The sequence below is a fragment of the Schistocerca piceifrons genome, chromosome 8 (assembly GCF_021461385.2).
Source record: "Schistocerca piceifrons isolate TAMUIC-IGC-003096 chromosome 8, iqSchPice1.1, whole genome shotgun sequence".
NCBI classification, from domain to species: Eukaryota; Metazoa; Arthropoda; class Insecta; order Orthoptera; family Acrididae; genus Schistocerca; species Schistocerca piceifrons.
Genome location: NC_060145.1, coordinates 200849052 through 200871266, shown reverse-complemented (window position 1 = coordinate 200871266; position 22215 = coordinate 200849052). Strand labels below are relative to the sequence as shown.

Sequence of the window (22215 nt, the reverse complement as noted above, 5' to 3'; positions counted from 1 at the left end):
TGTTGTTGTCTTCAGTCCTGAGACTGGTTTGGTGCAGCTCTCCGTGCTACTCTATCCTGTGCAAGCTTCTTCATCTACCAGTACCTACTGCAACCTACATCCTTCTGAATCTGTTTAGTGTATTCATCTCTTGGTCTCCCTCTAAGATTTTTACCCTCCACGCTGCCCCCCCAACACTAAATTGGGGATCCCTTGATGCCTCAGAGCATGTCCTACCAACCGATCCCTTCTTCTAGTCAAGTTGTGCCACAAACTTCTCTTCTCCCCAATCCTATTCAATACCTCCTCACTAGTTATATCATCTACCCATCTAATCTTCAGCATTCTTCTGTAGCAGCACATTTCCAAAGCTTCTATTCTCTTCTTGTCCAAACTAGTAATTGTCCATGTTTCACTTCCATACATGGCTACACTCCATACAAATACTTTCAGAAACGACTTCCTGACACTTAAATCTGAGGTCTTAGGGCCTGGATAACAAGAATTTCAGATAGAACAGGCTTTCAAAATTTAGTTTTTAAACAAATCAATCTTCAAATTTTAATTATAGTCAGCTGAAGGCCTTTTTTTAAAACTAAAACAAACTAAATTAATAGACGGCTGAAGGCCTCGCACAGTACTTCAGACTAAAATGAAAATCACAATCTAAAACTAATAGTGGTGCTCGGCCTGAGGAAGTAAGGGTAAATAATCGGATGGCAGGGACGGCTGAAGGAACGACCAACAAGCTAACCAATTCCCTTCCGTCCGACCAACGGCACGACAACGGAAAGTATACCAGCAGCATTACATCTTCAAAATTGGCGTCTAAAAACAGCCAAGGCACAATAACCACTCTAAGAAAAAAAAAATGAACAAGCAACTAAAAGGCTGTCGAACTACACGCCGTGCCGGACAGCATCAACACGGCGAGGAAAAACTCACTGCCGGAAAACTACACTAACGACCAGGGCATGTAACTGGGGCGTTAACAGCCACCAGGCAGAAAATACTGCTGGTGCACTTCACTGATAAGTAACAAACAATTTAATAGTTAAAGACCATACACGAAGACGGCTGCAAAATTTCGCCGACTACAACACATCATATGCTGCTGCTAGCTGGAACGGCCCAGGAAGCAACAACCGGCAATGAACGATGAGATGTCACAGCAGTTGAGGTTTCATAACAGTTAACTGATCACTCAACTTCAGTGTCCAGGTTCGGTGGGCAATGAACTTTGTAGGTCTCGCAGCTAGCGCCTCACATTCCGACCACGCGTGCACGCTACCAGCGGTCCCGGCCTGACATCGCGTCACGGAGACTTCCTCGCTTCTCTGTCCCAGCCGACCGACTGCATCCAACACGCAGACAGCGTTACAATAACTGGTCACTCAAAACCACAAGATACACACGGATCCGCGGAAACATTTCCACAAACAACTCGAACGATACTAAAATGGTCACTGTGGAACAACAAGGACAAATCACGACACACACAGAGAACCCAGAAGCGGTCGGCGACAAAATACAGATCGTCCGATGAGACGACCGACCGACCGAACGACCAACCAAGGTCGTCCCCACTCAATTCATGTGTGTCAGCAACAGTCGGCAAGCCATGGCTGTCCAGACCTCACTGCTGCTTCGTCCCAACTGAACTCCCGACACACGACGACCTGGAAATACAGGCGGTCGCTCCAAAGATAATACGACAGTGCTCTAATCGATAAGCGCTGCTGCTGCCACTCACGGGCAGGCAAGCCAGAATCTTAGTGACGCCAGTAAATCGAATAAGAAACGAAGCGGCAGTACTGTAAACACAAGATGACAAGCAATAAACGGCACGAACACGAGCCGCGCACGTCTCAATACTGTCGATTTTCACAAGTTTTAAATAAAGTAGCTGTTGTGTACAACTTCGTACACACCGGTAAGGGGTCCGCAGCTCGTGGTCGTGCGGTAGCGTTCTCGCTTCCCACGCCCGGGTTCCCGGGATCGATTCCCGGCGGGGTCAGGGATTTTCTCTGCCTCGTGATGACTGGGTGTTGTGTGCTGTCCTTAGGTAAGTTAGGTTTAAGTAGTTCTAAGTTCTAGGGGACTGATGACCAAAGACGTTAAGTCCCATAGTGCTCAGAGCCATTTTAAACACCGGTAAGAAGAGTGGGGTACAAGTGGTGCAGCAGCTGTTGTCGTAGGGAAGCTGGGCAGAAGCAGAAACGCAGTAAATTGAAGTTTTATTTAACTTGTAGAGTTCTCCATTCATTGCAATGAAACCTTACAAAAGAACAAACAGCATTAAAGTCCATCTATTACAAGAAGCAAGTATGGGTGTCATGCAGTGTGAGACTCCTGTTACTAAAGCACTAGCGATCTGCCGAAGGCTGACTAAGACTGAAGACTGTTGAACATTGTGACTGCGACTGAGACTGGAACAGGTGGCTGCCACCGTCCATCCTACATCGCGGCGGCGGAGGGTGCTTGTAGTTGGAGGCACTGAAGACGGGGCTCAGCGGGCGTGACCTCTGTCACCATCCATCGGAAACGTGCGCTTCCGTTGCCAACTGTGACACGCCGGTGAAGACGGTATCGATCTACGATACCACAATAGTAGAGCTTGCGCGACATAACGTTTCCCTGCACAGAAACGCATTTTGCTTTCCCAGTGCTGGGCGAGTCCACCCCTCCGTTCGGAAGGGCCTCAATTCGCTGTGCATACTTTGTACGTTATGCACGAAAAAGCTTCTGCCCGTTTAGAATACACCGCGGGAATGGACGCACGGCCGCTGATCAGAAATATTTCTCAAACTATTAAAAAAACTATTAGGTAAAAAAAAAATTGATTCTCTCGCATTCGTCAGCTTCATAATGAACTATCATTTCGTTAATTGCCTTAGTTATTCTGATATTTCGACATTAAGTAAGGTACTGCGCGAAATTCGAATAGTTTGCAATGAAAAATAGGGCCACCTTGATTTTGCAGTTGGGGCAGGTTAGGCCATACATTGCTGTGTACAAAATTTAGCTAACATATTCGAAAACGAAACTCCTCCCGCACAGGCCATGAAGGCCCAAAGGTACCGACTGGTTGCCGTGTCATCCTGAGCCTACAGACATAAATGGATGCGGATATGTAGGGGCATGTGGTCAGCACACCGCTCTCCCGACCATATGTCAGTTTCCGAGACTGGAGCCGCTACTTCTCAATCAAGTAGCTGCTCAGTTTGCCTCACAAGGGCTGAGTGCGCCCCGCTTGCCAACAGCGCTTGGCAGACCGGATGGTCACCCATCGAAGTGCTAGCCCAGCCCGACAGCGCTTAACATCGATGAGCTGACGGGAACCGGTGTTACGACTGTGGCAAGGCCGTTGCCATGCTAACATATTCAGCTATTCTTTAAACTTGATGTAAGATTTAAATCTACAGTCTCAAGAAAATTGATTGTTTACAGTATAGTGATTTCCAGTCACAAGCGCAAACGATAGATTGACATTGAAATATCGATAACGTACTTCATATCTTATAGATAATTCGAGACACTGAAACGAGTTTTTGGCCAATGACATCACGCAAATTCAGAGTATTTTGGCATATAGTTAATTTTTGAAACTCTTTTATCTACTGCAATATAAAAATAACTACAGGTTTTTTACAATGAAATAAGGTAAAGCATTACATTACAATAAAAGCTTGCGAAAGTTTATTTCTGCAAGTCGCTTGAGTAATTTAATTTCAGAAACTTGATACAAGTATTCGCAGAAGTGTTTTCACTAGAGTTGCGTCATGTGCCAGGCCAACTTGTGGAAATTTACGGTGTCGTGTTCAAAAAACATAGTAGTCGCCACCGTTGTCTCATCATTATTATGGGAATAAAACGTGAAGAAAAACAGAACTAAAGAACTTTTTCGGTGAAGAAATGGATACAAAGGTGTGTGCATATTGAAGTCATCAAGAAACACTACTGAATAAACTAAAGTTATAATGCTTCGTTCAGGTTAAAAAAATTCGTGAGAATTTCTGAAAAGGGAAATGCAAAGGCTCAATCTAGATATAGTAGGGGTCAGTGAAGTGAAGTGCAAGGAAGACAAGGATTTCTGGTCAGATGAGTATCGGGTAATATCAACAGCAGCAGAAAATGGTATAACAGGTGTAGGATTCGTTATGAATAGGAAGGTAGGGCAGAGGATGTGTTACTGTGAACAGTTCAGTGACCGGGTTGTTCTAATCAGAATCGACAGCAGACCAACACCGACAACGATAGTTCAGGTATACATGCCGACGTCGCAAGCTGAAGATGAACAGATAGAGAAAGTGTATGAGGATATTGAAAGGGTAATGCAGTATGTAAAGGGGGACGAAAATCTAATAGTCATGGGCGACTGGAATGCAGTTGTAGGGGAAGGAGTAGATGAAAAGGTTACAGGAAAATATGGGCTTGGGACAAGGAATGTAAGAGGAGAAAGACTAATTGAGTTCTGTAACAAGTTTCAGCTAGTAATAGCGAATACCCTGTTCAAGAATCACAAGAGGAGGAGGTATACTTGGAAAAGGCCGGGAGATACGGGAAGATTTCAATTAGATTACATCATGCTCAGACAGAGATTCCGAAATCAGATATTGGATTGTAAGGCGTACCCAGGAGCAGATATAGACTCAGATCACAATATAGTAGTGATGAAGAGTAGGCTGAAGTTCAAGACATTAGTCAGGAAGAATCAATACGCGAAGAAGTGGGATACGGAAGTACTAACGAATGACGAGATACGTTTGAAGTTCTCTAACGCTATAGATACAGCAATAAGGAATAGCGCAGTAGGCAGTACAGTTGAAGAGGAATGGACATCTCTAAAAAGGGCCATCACAGAAGTTGGGGAGGAAAACATAGGTACAAAGAAGGTAGCTGCGAAGAAACCATGGATAACAGAAGAAATACTTCAGTTGATTGATGAAAGGAGGAAGTACAAACATGTTCCGGGAAAATCAGGAATTCAGAAATACAAGTCGCTGAGGAATGATATAAGAAGGAAGAGCAGCGAAGCTAAGACGACATGGCTGCAGGAAAAATGTGAAGACATCGAAAAAGATATGAAGGACAGACTCAGCATACAGGAAAGTCAAAACAACCTTTGGTGACATTAAAAGCAACGGTGGTAACATTAAGAGTGCAACGGGAATTCCACTGTTAAATGCAGAGGAGAGAGCAGATAGGTGGAAAGAATACATTGAAAGCCTCTATGAGGGTGAAGATTTGTCTGATGTGATAGAAGAAGAAACAGGAGTCGATTTAGAAGAGATAGGGGATCCAGTATTAGAATCGGAATTTAAAAGAGCTTTGGAGGACTTACGGTCAAATAAGGCAGAAGGGATAGACAACATTCCATCAGAATTTCTAAAATCATTGGGGGAAGTGGCAACAAAACGACTATTCACGTTGGTGTGTAAATTATATGAGTCTGGCGATATACCATCTGACTTTCGGAAAAGCATCATCCACACAATTCCGAAGACGGCAAGAGCTGACAAGTGCGAGAATTATCGCACAATCAGCTTAACAGCTCATGCATCGAAGCTGCTTACAAGAATAATATACAGAAGAATGGAAAAGAAAATTGAGAATGCGCTAGGTGACGATCAGTTTGGCTTTAGGAAAAGTAAAGGGACGAGAGACGCAATTCTGACGTTACGCCTAATAATGGAAGCAAGGCTAAAGAAAAATCAAGACACTTTCATAGGATTTGTCGAACTGGAAAAAGCGTTCGACAATATAAAATGGTGCAAGCTGTTCGAGATTCTGAAAAAAGTAGGGGTAAGCTATAGGGAGAGACGGGTCATATACAATATGTACAACAACCAAGAGGGAATAATAAGGGTGGACGATCAAGAACGGAGTGCTCGTATTAAGAAGGGTGTAAGACAAGGCTGTAGCCTTTCGCCCCTACTCTTCAATCTGTACATCGAGGAAGCAATGATGGAAATAAAAGAAAGGTTCAGGAGTGGAATTAAAATACAAGGTAAAAGGATATCAATGATACGATTCGCTGATGACATTCCTATCCTGAGTGAAAGTGAAGAAGAATTAAATGATCTGCTGAAAGGAATGAACATTCTAATGAGTACACATTATGGTTTGAGAGTAAATCGGAGAAAGACGAAGGTAATGAGAAGTAGTAGAACTGAGAACAGCCAGAAACTTAACATCAGGATTGATGGTCACGAAGTCAATGAAGTTAAGGAATTCAGCTACCTAGGCAGTAAAATAACCAATGACGAACGGAGCAAGGAGGACATCAAAAACAGACTCGCTATGGCAAAAAAGGCATTTCTGGCCAAGAGAAGTCTACTAATATCAAATACCGGCCTTAATTTGAGGAAGAAATTTCTGAGGATGTACGTCTGGAGTACAGCATTGTATGGTAGTGAAACATGGACTGTGGGAAAACCGGAACAGAAGAGAATCGAAACATTTGAGATGTGGTGCTATAGACGAATGTTGAAAATTAGGTGGACTGATAAGGTAAGGAATGAGGAGGTTCTACGCAGAATCGGAGAGGAAAGGAATATGTGGAAAACACTGATAAGGAGAAGGGACAGGATGATAGGACATCTGCTAAGACATGAGGGAATGACTTCCATGGTACTAGAGGGAGCTGTAGAGGGCAAAAACTGTAGAGGAAGACAGAGATTGGAATACGTCAAGCAAATAATTGAGGACGTAGGTTGCAAGTGCTACTCTGAGATGAAGAGGTTAGCACAGGAAAGGAATTCGTGGCGGGCCGCATCAAACCAGTCAGTAGACTGATGACCAAAAAAAAAAAAAAAAAAAGAGAATGCTGTATGCAGGTTTCACTTCTCTTGTCTGTTGTACAATAAAATACTCAAAAACGGATACAAAAATGCCGCAAACTGTATCTAGTTCGCCTTTTAATTACACTCAGATTTTTGTAAACAGTATTTATTGCTTCTGTTACAAATGTACTCATAACATATTTATGTTTACGCTGATATTAAAAGTCACCTAAAATTTAAATGCGTCTGTACTGACATCCTACTTTTCCGGTGAAACAAAGTCATCAGTAAATTTATTTTACACTTCCTTGGCTGTTGATGTGCAATTACATAACCGGTTTTAAGCTTGTAAATGCAGACATTTCTGTTGGTGACTGAGGACAGAGTACTGAACAACACTACATCAGTATTTATTTCATTTGCAGTATAATAATTATAGCTGTTAGGAGTACTATGCTTTTAGGCTGATTAGTCTCTCCAAGTGGCAAGAGGAAACCATTAATGCTTATTTTTTCCTGGGAAGCAGGCCAGTTGTTGAAGTGGGACGCAAAACGCTTAGTGTATAATGACTGGCGTAGTCCAAATAGTGGTGGAGTTACGACCGTGTACAATACATCTTGTAGTTAAGTTATGTGACGTTTTTGTGGGAAGACCGTTAGACACAGAGAAAAATCGACGAACACGCTGAAATGGATACATGCAGAGTCGGCAAAAATACACAACTCCAAAAAATAATTAATTTAGAGTAACGAAATTTCAGAAATAGATTTTTCTAGGTAACATGTTTAAGTGATTAACAGTGCACGATCACAAGTTTACGTAAACGCGAGACAAGTCAATGCAAATCTGAAATTCTGGTACATTAAAAGCCGGTGTAACTGCCAGAATGTTGAATGCAAGCATGCAAATGTGCATGAATTGTGTTGTACAGGTGCCGGATGACAGATTATGGGACGGAGTTCCAGGTCTGTTGCACTTGGTCAGTCAGTACAGCGACGGTTAATGCTGGTTGTGGATGACGCTTGAGTCGTCGTCCGATTATGTCGTCGACTGGAGATAGATCTGGTGATCGCGTAGGCCATAGCAACATGTCGACGCTCAGTAGAGCAAGGCGTTTAATACAGTTCCCCACAGTCGTTTAATGAACAAAGTAAGAGCACATGGACTATCAGACCAATTGTGTGATTGGATTGAAGAGTTCCTAGATAACAGAATGCAGCATGTCATTCTCAGTGGAGAGAAGTCTTCCGAAGTAAGAGTGATTTCAGGTGTGCTGCAGAGGAGTGTCGTAGGACCGTTGCTATTCACAATATCTATAAATGACCTTGTGGATAACATCGGAAGTTCACTGAGGCTTTTTGTGGGTAATGCTGTAGTAGATCGAGAGGTTGTACCAATGGAAAATTGTACAGAAATGCAGGAGGATCTGCAACGAATTGACGCATGGTGCAGGGAATGGCAATTGAATCTCAGTATAGATAAGTGTAATGTGCTGCGAATACATAGAAAGAAAGATCCTTTATCATGTAGCTACAGTATAGCAGGTCAGCAACTGGAAGCAGTTAATTCCATAAATTATCTGGGAGTAGGCATTAGGAGTGATTTAAAATGAAATGACCATATAAAATTAATCGTCGGTAAAGCAGATGCCAGACTGAGATTCACTGGAAGAATCCTAAAGAAATGCAATCCGAAAACAAAGGAAGTAGGTTACAGTACACTTGTTCGCCCACTGCTTGAATACTGCTCAGCAGTGTGGGATCCGTACCAGATAGTGTTGATAGAAGAGATAGAGAAGATCCAACGGAGAGCAGCGCGCTTCGTTACAGGATCATTTAGTAATCGCGAAAGCGTTACGGAGATGACAGATAAACTCCAGTGGAAGACCCTGCAAGAGAGACGCTCAGTAGCTCGGTACGGGCTTTTGTTTAAGTTTCGAGAACATACCTTCACCGAGGAGTCAAGCAATATATTGCTCTCTCCTACGTATATGTCGCTAAGAGACCATGAGGAAAAAATCAGAGAGATTAGAGCTCACACAGAGGCATACCGACAATCTTTCTTTCCACGAACAATACGAGACTGGAATAGAAGGGACAACCGATAGAGGTACCCTCCGCCACACACCGTCAGGTGGCTTGCGGAGTATGGATGTAGAGGGAGCGTGGGGGTTGGGTTGGGTTGTTGTGGGGAAGAAGACCAGACAGCGAGGTCATCGGTCTCATCGGATTAGGGAAGGACGGGGAAGGAAGTCGGCCGTGCCCTTTTGAAAGGAACCATCCCGGCATTTGCCTGGAGCGATTTAGGGAAATCACGGAAAACCTAAATCAGGATGGCCGGACGCGGAATTGAACCGTTGTCCTCCAGAATGCGAGTCCAGTATCTAACCACTGCGCCACCTCGCTCGGTCTAAGGGAGCGTGGGATAACCACGATAGTGCTCTTGCTGTCAAACGATACCGCACCACAGGCGATAACTCAAGAAGCAGGTCCAATGTGTGTAGAACGCAGAATGGTTGGTTGCAGACCCTCAACTGTCCTAACCACTGTGCCCTCCAATGAGCTCTCGCCAGACACCACTGAGGTCGCAAATGGCGGTGTTTGGACACCTTGCTCGGAGCGTCTACAGGGCGTCTGGCTCGGAGCTGTCCTTGAAGAAACAGATTTGTAACAGTTCGTTGCGTCACTGCGGTGCCAACTGCTGCTCAGATTGCTGCTGCAGATGCAGTACGATGCGCCGGAGCCATACGCCGAATACGATGGTCATCCCTCTCGGTAGTACCGCACGGCTGTCCGGAGCAAAGTCATCTTGCTACTGCACATTCCCGTGACCAGCGCTGCTGGCAATCATGCACAGTGGCTACATTGCCGCCAAGTCTTTCTGCAATATTGCAGTAGGAATGTCCATCTTCTTGAAGCCCCATTACGCTACATCGCTCAGACTCACTGAGGTGTTGATAATGGTATTTCTGTCGCTTTAAAGACATTCTTGACTAACATAAACTCAACACGTCCAGTCTCAAAGGTAACTAACGCTCACGACCGTTACAGCGTGTATTTAAAGCAAACCTGATTTGCAGTCCCACACTTATGCGATTGGGGCGAAATTTAAGTAGACATCGTCTTTCAGATGTAAAAACATGCCTACCATCTTTCCTTTATGTTTCACAACTCCATCTTGGTGTTGCGAATTTCTGCCATCATTCTGTTAAGAAAGAAGTACATCAACGCCTAACAAGTGCTAATCGCGTGTTCTTTAGACTGAACAATCTTTTTAAATCTCGTGTGATATCCCAGAAGAACAAAGTCCATCTGTACACGATACTGGTGAGGCCAGTACTTTCATACGGTTGTGAAACTTGGGCGACATGAGCAACGACAGAAGATTCAATACGTGCGTTTGAGAGAAAGATACTTCGGAAGGTCTATGGACACGTCTACAATAACATGGAAGGTAAATGGGAAAGAACAAAGAAAGATCACCAGTACCAGAGGTTCGGAAAGCCACACATTAGACGAGTACTGGGACGGAGGTGACTACAATGATTTGTTCACATCTTACGAGCGGACAGATCCCTTCCTGAGAAAATTCCTCCACTCTCAACCCACAGGAAAACGCCCGAGAGGACGCCCAAGAACGTGATGGAAGAGTCGATTAACGACGATCTTCAAGAAGTGAAACCGGTGGCTGTGGAGGATGATACTAGAGACCGAAAAAGATGGAGTATCATCTGCAGCAAATAACTCCTCTCCTGTGACTGACAGACATTCCTTTTATTGTTTTTTTGTGTTTGTAATGTTTTTTCCCCTATTGTTCTTCTGCTATAGGCCTCAAAGGTCCGGTATTGCAATAAATGACGGTGATGATGATGATTGTAGTAGTATACCAATGATCACATCGTCTGCACTTACACGCCTAACACACTGTATGTTTAGAGGTTTCGACGGTACGTTTGTTTCGGCCCAGCTGTCATTGCGCCTTTCTCCTTTTCGGTACTGATATTTTCGAACCTGAATCGAACACATAAAACTTCTGAAAGTTTGAGAAAAACTTTCAGCAGATGGCAAATTCGGCAAGCACTTGCGGTAAGACGCAAGAAAGTTAGTAAAATGCGAAACTTACATCTGGACTGTGGAGAAACTCGAGGAAGTCGTTTTTCTCGGGTTGCTTCAACGCCAGAGGACTTTCGGAGGTAGCTTCTGCGAACTACTTGCGGAAGTTTACTTGGTAGTGAAAGCACACCTTAAGAAAGTTGGGATATTGTGTACATTTTGTCAGTTCAAGGACAGAGGTTCTGTACCTGCAGAAACTGCTGTTAACGACAGTGGTAACTGCAGTTCTGCCAAAAATTCTCCGCTGTTTTAAAGGTGGACGGGTATTGTTTATAGTTCTTATTGTGAAAAGGGGGTTAAACGAATAAAGAAAGAAAGAATGGCAGCTACATTTCCACAGGCTATCTTCAACGAGCAGACGGACTGGAATGGATACTTAACTGCAATTTCAAAGGAGTCGTCAATGATTTAGAGAAACCGCAGATGACTTAAACCTGGAGCGCCAGCGTTCCAAAATCAGAGTCGAGCTGTACTACATGACAAAGGGTCTATTTAAAAGAGCTTAACATCGTAGCATGACTTCGAAAAGTTCCCCATTGTCTACCGGCGTTACAGTTAAATCAATGCACTGCAGTAATGACTTTCCTTACACTTACTCTTTGTAAATATTCCCAGTTCAGTAATGGCTCATATTGTTCACTTGCAGTTGGCATAACTGCACGTGCAGAACCGGACTGACACTCTAGACGACTGTACAGCCATAAATCTTGCAGCAAAGTGACCGTGTCGTCCTAGAACGCATTCTAGAACAATTACAGACGCAAAAACTGCACCTGTACCTGAAGTAGCAAGTCAGCGAGCAGGCAACTTGTTTCAAGGCGTGCGTGAAGGGACATTTCCTGGTTTTCTCTCGCTTCTCGCCTCTGCAGAAATGTTTTCCGTGAAACTGCTTGGCTGCGCAGTCATCTAGGATAAATGTGCTAGCGTCTTTCCGGCATGGAACGACAAGCAGGACTAATACTCTCGGCTCATCGTGCAGTCAGCTTAAACTAACGTTCCAACTTGGACTTTTACTGCGGCAGTTTCACTAACAGTTAGTACCGTGCATATCAGCTTTGAAGGAAACACGAAATGTCACTCTCAAGGTCTACGTCAGCCCCAGTCGAAAGATTTCATCCTCACATCTGGGTTGGGTATCAACAAACACGCAAGTTAGGTTTCATTTAATTTCTTTTCGCTCTTCAAAACAGAAACCAGTACATGGAGTAAGACCGAAGTATGAAAAAAATATAACAACAATGGATTTATTTAATTTCTAGTGTAGCAAGTAAGTTTGGCTCTGCACAGGGACTATTAACTTTCAAAACAGAACAGAACAAAGTTATTCTGTATGTTGACGTCCATGGTATTCATTCTCTTCTTGTTGAAATAAGTTACCAGTTTTTTCTTTGGTAGTGCATTTATACTTACCACGTTCAAATTCTCAGGCCCTATAGTATGTGTTGGAAGTCCTTGTCCTCTCAAACCTTCATTCAGAAATTAAAATCTTTGCTGAATAAGCCACTTGAAAGATTTACACGGTGGTATATAATAAATGAAATGAAACATGAGATCGACCAGATGATCCATCACGTAATCACTGCAAAGCAACCTTGGTTAGGTCTTCATATTTCTTCTGAATCATAAGTGTGACTGATGACCACCGATGTTAAGTCCCATTGTGCTGAGAGCCATTTGAACCATTATTTCATAAGTGTGAGACTCGAAGAAACTGTAGTTTTTCTTATTCGTTTACCCACTTAAATATCTGCATCGCTTCTGATTATAAGGAAACTACATACTATAAATCCAACACACTGAGACGTCACTCTGAAAGCCGCAGCTAGTCAATACGTCATACGAATAGAGCATATTTTTAAGGAAGATATTCAAATAGTTTTTATTACTTCACCAGCATATTGTGAGGTTTTTAACGCATGTTGCTACCAAAGAGTTCTACAATTTATGGTACAAAAAAGGAAAACAGCAGAGTACATTTATTCGCCTCCATTGGCCGTCAAGCATTTGGCAACGTTTATAATACGATGAGAAGGCTCTTTTTCGAACTATTTGAAGTTGTGCTATCATTCGTGCTTGAGTCAGACACATCCACAAAATAAGTGCCTTCGAGTATTCCGTTTTGATCTTTTCTAGTTTATGCCACTGAACTGAGTTTTGTCGTCGTATGTATGTGAAAATGAAAAATTTGTTGATATACTTCGATGGCAATAGCATGACCTGAAGATGAGTCCTGTGACAGCAGAAACCGCTAATGAAATGCTACGTCTGTGTGATTTTTGATGGCTCGCCGAACGCTTAAACCCTCCTCCCTCCCTGTTACCACTGCTGTGTGTGTGTGTTTTTTTTTTTTTTTTTGTTGGCAATGTACACTCCTGGAAATTGAAATAAGAACACCGTGAATTCATTGTCCCAGGAAGGGGAAACTTTATTGACACATTCCTGGGGTCAGATACATCACATGATCACACTGACAGAACCACAGGCACATAGACACAGGCAACAGAGCATGCACAATGTCGGCACTAGTACAGTGTATATCCACCTTTCGCAGCAATGCAGGCTGCTATTCTCCCATGGAGACGATCGTAGAGATGCTGGATGTAGTCCTGTGGAACGGCTTGCCATGCCATTTCCACCTGGCGCCTCAGTTGGACCAGCGTTCGTGCTGGACGTGCAGACCGCGTGAGACGACGCTTCATCCAGTCCCAAACATGCTCAATGGGGGACAGATCCGGAGATCTTGCTGGTCAGGGTAGTTGACTTACACCTTCTAGAGCACGTTGGGTGGCACGGGATACATGCGGACGTGCATTGTCCTGTTGGAACAGCAAGTTCCCTTGCCGGTCTAGGAATGGTAGAACGATGGGTTCGATGACGGTTTGGATGTACCGTGCACTATTCAGTGTCCCCTCGACGATCACCAGTGGTGTACGGCCAGTGTAGGAGATCGCTCCCCACACCATGATGCCGGGTGTTGGCCCTGTGTGCCTCGGTCGTATGCAGTCCTGATTGTGGCGCTCACCTGCACGGCGCCAAACACGCATACGACCATCATTGGCACCAAGGCAGAAGCGACTCTCATCGCTGAAGACGACACGTCTCCATTCGTCCCTCCATTCACGCCTGTCGCGACACCACTGGAGGCGGGCTGCACGATGTTGGGGCGTGAGCGGAAGACGGCCTAACGGTGTGCGGGACCGTAGCCCAGCTTCATGGAGACGGTTGCGAATGAACCTCGCCGATACCCCAGGAGCAACAGTGTCCCTAATTTGCTGGGAAGTGGCGGTGCGGTCCCCTACGGCACTGCGTAGGATCCTACGGTCTTGGCGTGCATCCGTGCGTCGCTGCGGTCCGGTCCCAGGTCGACGGGCACGTGCACCTTCCGCCGACCACTGGCGACAACATCGATGTACTGTGGAGACCTCACGCCCCACGTGTTGAGCAATTCGGCGGTACGTCCACCCGGCCTCCCGCATGCCCACTATACGCCCTCGCTCAAAGTCCGTCAACTGCACATACGGTTCACGTCCACGCTGTCGCGGCATGCTACCAGTGTTAAAGACTGCGATGGAGCTCCGTATGCCACGGCAAACTGGCTGACACTGACGGCGGCGGTGCACAAATGCTGCGCAGCTAGCGCCATTCGACGGCCAACACCGCGGTTCCCGGTGTGTCCGCTGTGCCGTGCGTGTGATCATTGCTTGTACAGCCCTCTCGCAGTGTCCGGAGCAAGTATGGTGGGTCTGACACACCGGTGTCAATGTGTTCTTTTTTCCATTTCCAGGAGTATATTTCAGAATAATGTCTGGCTACACTAACGGAAGCAACGAGCTTGATAACAACATGTTTTTAACAGTGCGGAATTTTTCTGCTTTGGCTGTTGCCAATCCGCCACATATGTTGATAAATGTCTCCACTGAGATTCTGTTACTATCAAGCGTTTAATCCTCGAGATAGAATAAATAAGTCCTGTCTGCTCTTGTCAGGACTTCGGTTACCACTGTTCGCTTCTCACTCACTCAAGACGGAACTAAGGTGAATTTTTTCGATGGTGCTGAGCCGCAGTCATACAGTATTTTTTGAAAGAATACACCTTCATTTGACTGTACAGTACTGTAATTTTCTTCTGTACAATCTAGATTTCAGTTTTCACGCTATTATCCGGTACAATACTAAAGGCTCCTACACTTTACCAGATATGTTGTGTTAATGGTCTAAGAACTTTTAGCATTTTACTGAAGAATGGTGGAAAAGTCGAAATCTATATTGTGCATGAGGAAAATATAGTAACTGACGTCAAATGACAGTGTATTCTTTCAAAAATCTACGTGAAACTGTCCCATTGCTAGCGGAACGAAATGCAACAATCTCGCTCTGTGATGTTTTACGCGACTTCTCAAAACTCATATCCTTCCTTACTTTAACGAGATATTCTAACCGATGTATGAATTTCCTTTGATTTCCATTTTACGAATACATTCTGTCATCGACAAAAGACCATCCCTAAACGAAATTTTCTGATTTTACAAATAGTTCTGCTGAACCTCCATGTAATGCCTCATGGAGTGCCGCATGTGACACTGTTGAGGTAACTCTAATCCCGGCGGATCCCTTGGTGCTAGTCGAGAGCTGTAGATTATGTGACGTCACCTGGTTTCACTCCCTCCATTTCGTCGCTTCTTTCCACATCATCACCACCACCACCTTCACCGCAAACCACCACCGACGACGACCCAACACTACAAACGCACACTTAACAGTCAGCTACACGAGACACACTTAAGACGCTTGTAACACCAAGTTAGAAACCACCTGAATAAATAAAATGAAATGAAATCTGGTGAGTCTATGGAAAATTTAACGAATAGTATATTTTACCCAGAAGATTATAAACCAAGAAAAGAGCTTGCCGCGTATACACGTGCGCGGCAACGAGAACAGTGCCACGCCCACAGATGAAGTTTCCAGTTTGCAGAAGCTCATGAATAAATGCAGGCAGCTACAATACGTGGTGTGTACGGCTCGCTATCGCACAAAAAACTAGGTCTCTCCTAACGCTGTCGCTAAAGTCTGTAATGGTCTAGCGCCTGCGCAGAGCTCCCAGTTACAGTCAGAGTGACTCAAGAATGAGAACGTATCTCACTGACACAGCATTTAAAATTTCAACTTTTCGATTTCAACGGACATGTGAAGAAACGCACAATGAAACTGTTAACGCCGTTAGAGCAACTGCGCCACAGTGGGTTTGTTGTAACTTGACAAAGGGTCTTTTGAAGCATCGCCAGTACTTGGGAAAGAAACAGCGTAACTGCGTCAGTAAGAGAAACCAAGGCGCTAATCGTGTCTAACGTATGACGCAGATACGTAATTTGTGCGTGAAAACACACACACACACACACGTTCGCTTGCCCTTTAATGGGGAGTGATAAACACGAAAATTAAATAAAATTGTTATAAAAATTATTCTATCCCATTGTGATAGGGTACTACAGCAACCATTTTCAAATTATTTCAAAAAATCTTTCAAATGTCTCTGAACACTATGGGACTTAACATCTGAGGTCATCAGTCCCCTATAACTAAGAACTACTTAAACCTAACTAACCTAAGGACACCACACACATCCATGCCCGAGGCAGGATTCGAACCTGCGACCGTAGCAGTAGCGTAGCTCCGGACTGAAGCTCCTAGAACCGCTCGGCCACCGAGGTCGGCCAAATTATTTCAGATTAAGATTAGTCTTGGTTGCGAGCTTATTTAATATCAGAGAAGCGTTTTACCCTTTTGGGGCATCGTCAGATTGAGTAAAAGTGGCTGGATATAAAACCTGTTCGTCTGAAAGCCACATAAAATGGAATGCGGACGCAACAGTAGCGGGATGTTTTATCCACCCGTCATAAAAACGTACAAAATGCAAGGTAGACCTTGAACACTCCAGCTGACTCCGCCATAGTAACGCAAAATAGGGTCTACCTTATAAAATAGACGGGGCTTGAGCTGCACGCAGCACAATGCCCCTTTGCGGAGCACCCAATCTGAGTCGCCCCAAAAGCGTGAAACGCGTCACTGATATTAAATAATTTCGTAACCAAGACTGTTTTTTTTTTAAATAAAATCCTTATCTTTTGGTACGTGTATTGTTATGCAGCAAAACAGTTTCAAAAACGTATGATGCTTTCCTGTACCTTTGGTAAAGCAATTCAATTAACGTACCATTTTAATAAACCGGCCAGTAGGCTCCTACGGCTTGTTGTTGCCGTTCGCTCCATTGTCAAATAAAACGCTAGAAGTCGATAACAGAAGATAAGAAGCAATCTGTATTAATAGTCTACTATCCCGGAACCCGAATGCAGGACATGTTGCAGATTGTCTATGTAACAGCTTCCAGGAGCAACAAAAATCTAATTTTCAGTTTTTCACGGAAGTACTGACGCAGTTTAAAAAATTAAAATACTGGCAATCTACCTATTAAGAGGCATAATCTTATGTTAAAATCTTAACACAGTGACACAAGAATTACATTCAGAAATTCTATGTTGTGTTGAGGCAGGGCAACCGACTTCACTCAACCAATATTTGAGAATGAGAGCGGTTAGCGACTATAAGCAAACTTTACACATAATTTCAAACCTTTTCGAAACTTCCCCCTGCTGACATCCCCACAAAATGAGGAAAGGAAAAGAAATGTTTTAGTTTACTACATTTTCACTTTTGATGCAGTAAAACGGTAACATCAGGCTTGCCTTTTTGGTTTATTACCTCTTGATTAATAAGTCTATTGACAGCATACTTTGCAGACGATATCTACATACCTCACTGAGTTCAATTTTCAGGGATATGACATATGACATAAACGATCATTCGAAGTACGAAAGTCTAGTAAACATGGGTTCTACCATGCATACCGTAAGAGCCATGAGCACTTGTTCAGTACATGAGATGTGTTTCACAGTAGCGCAAATGAACAGGTACCCATGGTTCAAACGGTATGTACTTCACTAGGGATTGTTTTCTTGTTTCACAGCATCGAAGATGGAACAGTGCTCATAGCTCTTAAGATCTGCATCTTAGAGCCCATGTTTATGAGACATTTTCCCTTCCAATGATCGTTCCTGTCACAATCCTGAATACTGACCCTTCCTCCTGGGGCATCTTTTATCATTGTACGACACATACTTCAGAACATACGCCATAAACTTTTATATGCTTGAAAAAGTAGCTTTTGCTAATTATGGAGCGCAAATTGCCCATACTGTTTACATACAGGGTTTGATAATGAGAACAGTTCGCGACATCATGCAAACTTTAAGCAGAATTTCAAACATTTCTTAGACGTTTTCTCAGTTATCTGGTTTAAGTCAGATATTTAGCACATTAACTCATTTGCAAAGTAGTCTGACGCTGATAGCTGTTTTAAACATGGGACTTCGATTCCTTAAAGATTCGGAGGTTACTGGCAATATACTATTACGACATTAGCGGTGAACGCCGTGAGCACGTCATAGGAGTAATACTAACAAGCGATATGAAATGGGACCATAACGTAAAATCATTATGAGGCTCAAAATGGCTCTGAGCACTATGGGACTTAACTTCTGAGATCATCAGTTCCCTAGAACTTAGAACTACTTAAACCTAACGAAGGACATCACACACATCCATGCCCGAGGCAGGATTCGAACCTGCGACCGTATCGGTCGCGCGGTTCCAGACTGTAGCGCCTAGAACCGCTTGCCCACACCGTCCGGCTCATTATTAGGGATGGGTAATGCAATACTTAAGTGTTTTGAAAGTGTTTTGGGAAAGTGTATTGGGTCGTAGAAGGAAGCCGCATACGAAACACTACTGCAACCAGCTCCGGAGTGTTTTTCGTTTTTGGATTCCTGTCAAGCAAGCGTGACAAGACACATCAAGCAATTCAGAGATGCGCTAGTACGGTTCTAACAGGTCGGCATAGCTGATACGAAAGTGTAACAGTGACGCTCGGAAATTTTAAATGGGACTCCCTGCAATAAAGACTATTCGTATTTTCTTCGTGAAACAGTTTTGGCCAATTTTAGAGTATCTGGTTTCGTAGAACACTGTCGACTTATGTTTCCACCATCATATCTCTTACGTAGGGATCATGAGAATAAATCAATAGAGCGTTCTTAGTTTTTAAGCTTTGAACTGTAAACAGAAACACAATACGTTTAGCACACGTCTAAAGCTGCAAGGGACATCAAGAATATTGTGAAATTTTTGTGTGCCACAGTTGATTTTGTAATATGTGTGTGCTGTTTACATTTACACAGAATTACAGCAACCGTCCAGAAATTAAGAAGGAGCAAATAGAGATAAAACGCCACCCTCTAGAACAAATGTTTAATATAGCACTAGCATGTCAGTCTCTCATAGGCAAGCTATCCACTGAGCATATGAGACAGCGCTAACTACTCAAATATTCTTATGCAGCCCAGGAACAGACATGATGCTGCTGACGAATCTGATTCTGCAATAAAACAACAGTAGTCATCTGAAGAAACCGGTCATGGCAGTGTAATAGCACTTCTTAAAAGTATTTGTGACTCTTTGCATTCGTCATCAACAACTCTTAACCGAATAAGATCCACGAAAATTAACAAGATATAGCGTGGACAAAACATATTTTCCTCTCCCCGCGTATGGTATAGGACAGACATCGCTGATATTGGTACGAAGTACCCTTCGCTATGGACTGTGTAGTGGCTTGCGTAGTGGATGTGTAGCTGTAGATTTAGATGTTTTGCATTTTCTTTGCCTGCCTTTTCATTTCGTATTATCAAGCTTCTTCGTTTCTTGTTATCATGCGCAATAGTGGAACGACGTTGAACTCTCATATGGGAGAAATAGCGATCAAGTGTATAACGATCTAGGTGTACCGCTGCTTCCGCAAATAACTCCAGGTCAATGCTGGGCTGGTCCGTTAGAGAAAGGCGCGAACTATATCCTGTCCAATCATTGTGTCTCCAATGTCTGCACTATTGACGGCTAACTAAACTCTCACTTTCCTTCATAGCGCTTCATACTTTTATGTTGAAATTCGAGCCTTAGAAAATGTAAATGGAATGTAACTTACCATAGATGTTCCCCTTACGCTAAAGAGGATACTTACATATAAAATTACCTCAAGGTAACTGTTTGAAATGAACAGTCACTTGTTGACAAACTTTAGCTCTTCATTGTTCTGTGTCTAAATTGGTTTATGTGGAAAATTTCACTCGTCTCGATGTCCCTTCCCTGATCTGGCGTCATCATCAGTTATTGTTTCGCATCCTGTATATGTCCGTCGTGTAACGCGAATGCGGTAAGCCCGTGTGTTGGCCATAGGTTCCTATTCACACTGTCATTTACCGCACGATTTCGAAACGTTCTAGAAGTTTGTATAGGGAGATGAGGACACCAATGTATAGCGTTATATTCTATTTTATATTCTTGTGTTCAAGCAGTATGGATGTCAATAGTGAAAGTCACTTTCCTGTTTATTCTACAGCCTAAGATTCGTCTAGAACAGGGGTCTCCAAACTACGGCCCGTGGGCAGAAACTGGCCCGCGAGGGCCGGCAAACCGGCCCGCGTTAGCTGGCCGGACATCCCCGGTATCCGGCCTGCCAAATATTTGAGGTGGTGCCTATACTGCCAACAATTGAGTTTCGAGGCCTATCGCGACCAGTACACCGCGACATTGGCTCTGCTACTCGCTACAAGACTACATAACTGAACTTATTGTTGCGCCGCCTGAAACAACAATGCGTTGACATACTCTACCTCTGTTACGTCTTGCAGTAATAGTGTTGCTAACAATGATTTTGAGATTTCGTTAACTTTGCAGGACGCTTTCGTGAAGAATGTGCAGTGACATACTTTTTTGTCGGTGAAATTCACCAGAATAAAATACGCCAGAATTTCGGTCAGGTACGTCCACCAATCAAAATTATGTAATTAAATAAAAATTGTAGTTCGTTTCAGTGAAAAAGCTATTCCCACAACCTTAGATTTTTGCGATTTCATCTTTCCTTTAACCTTACATCACGGTGATGATGGAGTGCTAGGGTGCTTTAATCCCACTGGGTAGATCTTGGTCCTTTTGACTTCGTGGAGGAGTCAATGTGGCCCGCGGACTAAAAAGTTTGGAGATCCCTGGTCTAGAATATTAGGGATGCTGTACCCTTCAGTGGGGTACTAAAGTTTCATAACTCAAGCGAACTGTTGAGATTCTTAAAGTTATCTCCAAATTTACTTTATTAGTTACATATAACATGCATTTCTGAAGAAATTGAAGGGCGGTTTTCACAGTTATTTTTTTTGATGGAATAGACATCACATTAATAAAATTGTTTTCTTCTTTTATAAACAAAGCCCCCGGAGTAGACAATATTCCATTGGAACTACTGACGGCCGTGGGAGAGCCAGTCCTGACAAAACTCTACCATCTGGTGAGGAAGATGTATGAGACAGGCGAAATACCCTCAGACTTCAAGAAGAATATAATAATTCCAATCCCAAAGAAAGCAGGTGTTGACAGATGTGAAAATTACCGAACTATCAGCTTAATAAGTCACAGCTGCAAAATACTAACACGAATTCTTTACAGACGAATGGAAAAACTGGTAGAAGCCAACCTCGGGGAAGATCAGTTTGGATTCCGTAGAAACACTGGAACACGTGAGGCAATACTGACCTTAAGACTTATCTTAGAAGAAAGATTAAGGAAAGGCAAACCTACGTTTCTAGCATTTGTAGACTTAGAGAAAGCTTTTGACAATGTTGACTGGAATACTCTCTTTCAAATTCTAAAGGTGGCAGGGGTAAAATACAGGGAGCGAAAGGCTATTTACAATTTGTACAGAAACCAGATGGCAGTTATAAGAGTCGAGGGACATGAAAGGGAAGCAGTGGTTGGGAAGGGAGTAAGACAGGGTTGTAGCCTGTCCCCGATGTTGTTCAATCTGTATATTGAGCAAGCAGTAAAGGAAACAAAAGAAAAATTCGGAGTAGGTATTAAAATTCATGGAGAAGAAATAAAAACTTTGAGGTTCGCCGATGACATTGTAATTCTGTCAGAGACAGCAAAGGACTTGGAAGAGCAGTTGAATGGAATGGACAGTGTCTTGAAAGGAGGATATAAGATGAACATCAACAAAAGCAAAACAAGGATAATGGAATGTAGCCTAATTAAGTCGGGTGATGCTGAGGGAATTAGATTAGGAAATGAGGCACTTAAAGTAGTAAAGGAGTTTTGCTATTTGGGGAGCAAAATAACTGACAATGGTCGAAGTAGAGAGGATATAAAATGTAGGCTGGCAATGGCAAGGAAAGCGT

General features: G+C 43.4%; 1 protein-coding gene across 1 annotated transcript in view; it reads left to right on the top strand.

Annotated features, from left to right (window-relative positions):
* LOC124711731 (protein vestigial) overlaps positions 1–22215 on the top strand; it is a 521042-nt gene that overhangs the window by 394795 nt on the left and 104032 nt on the right. The window lies entirely within an intron of this gene.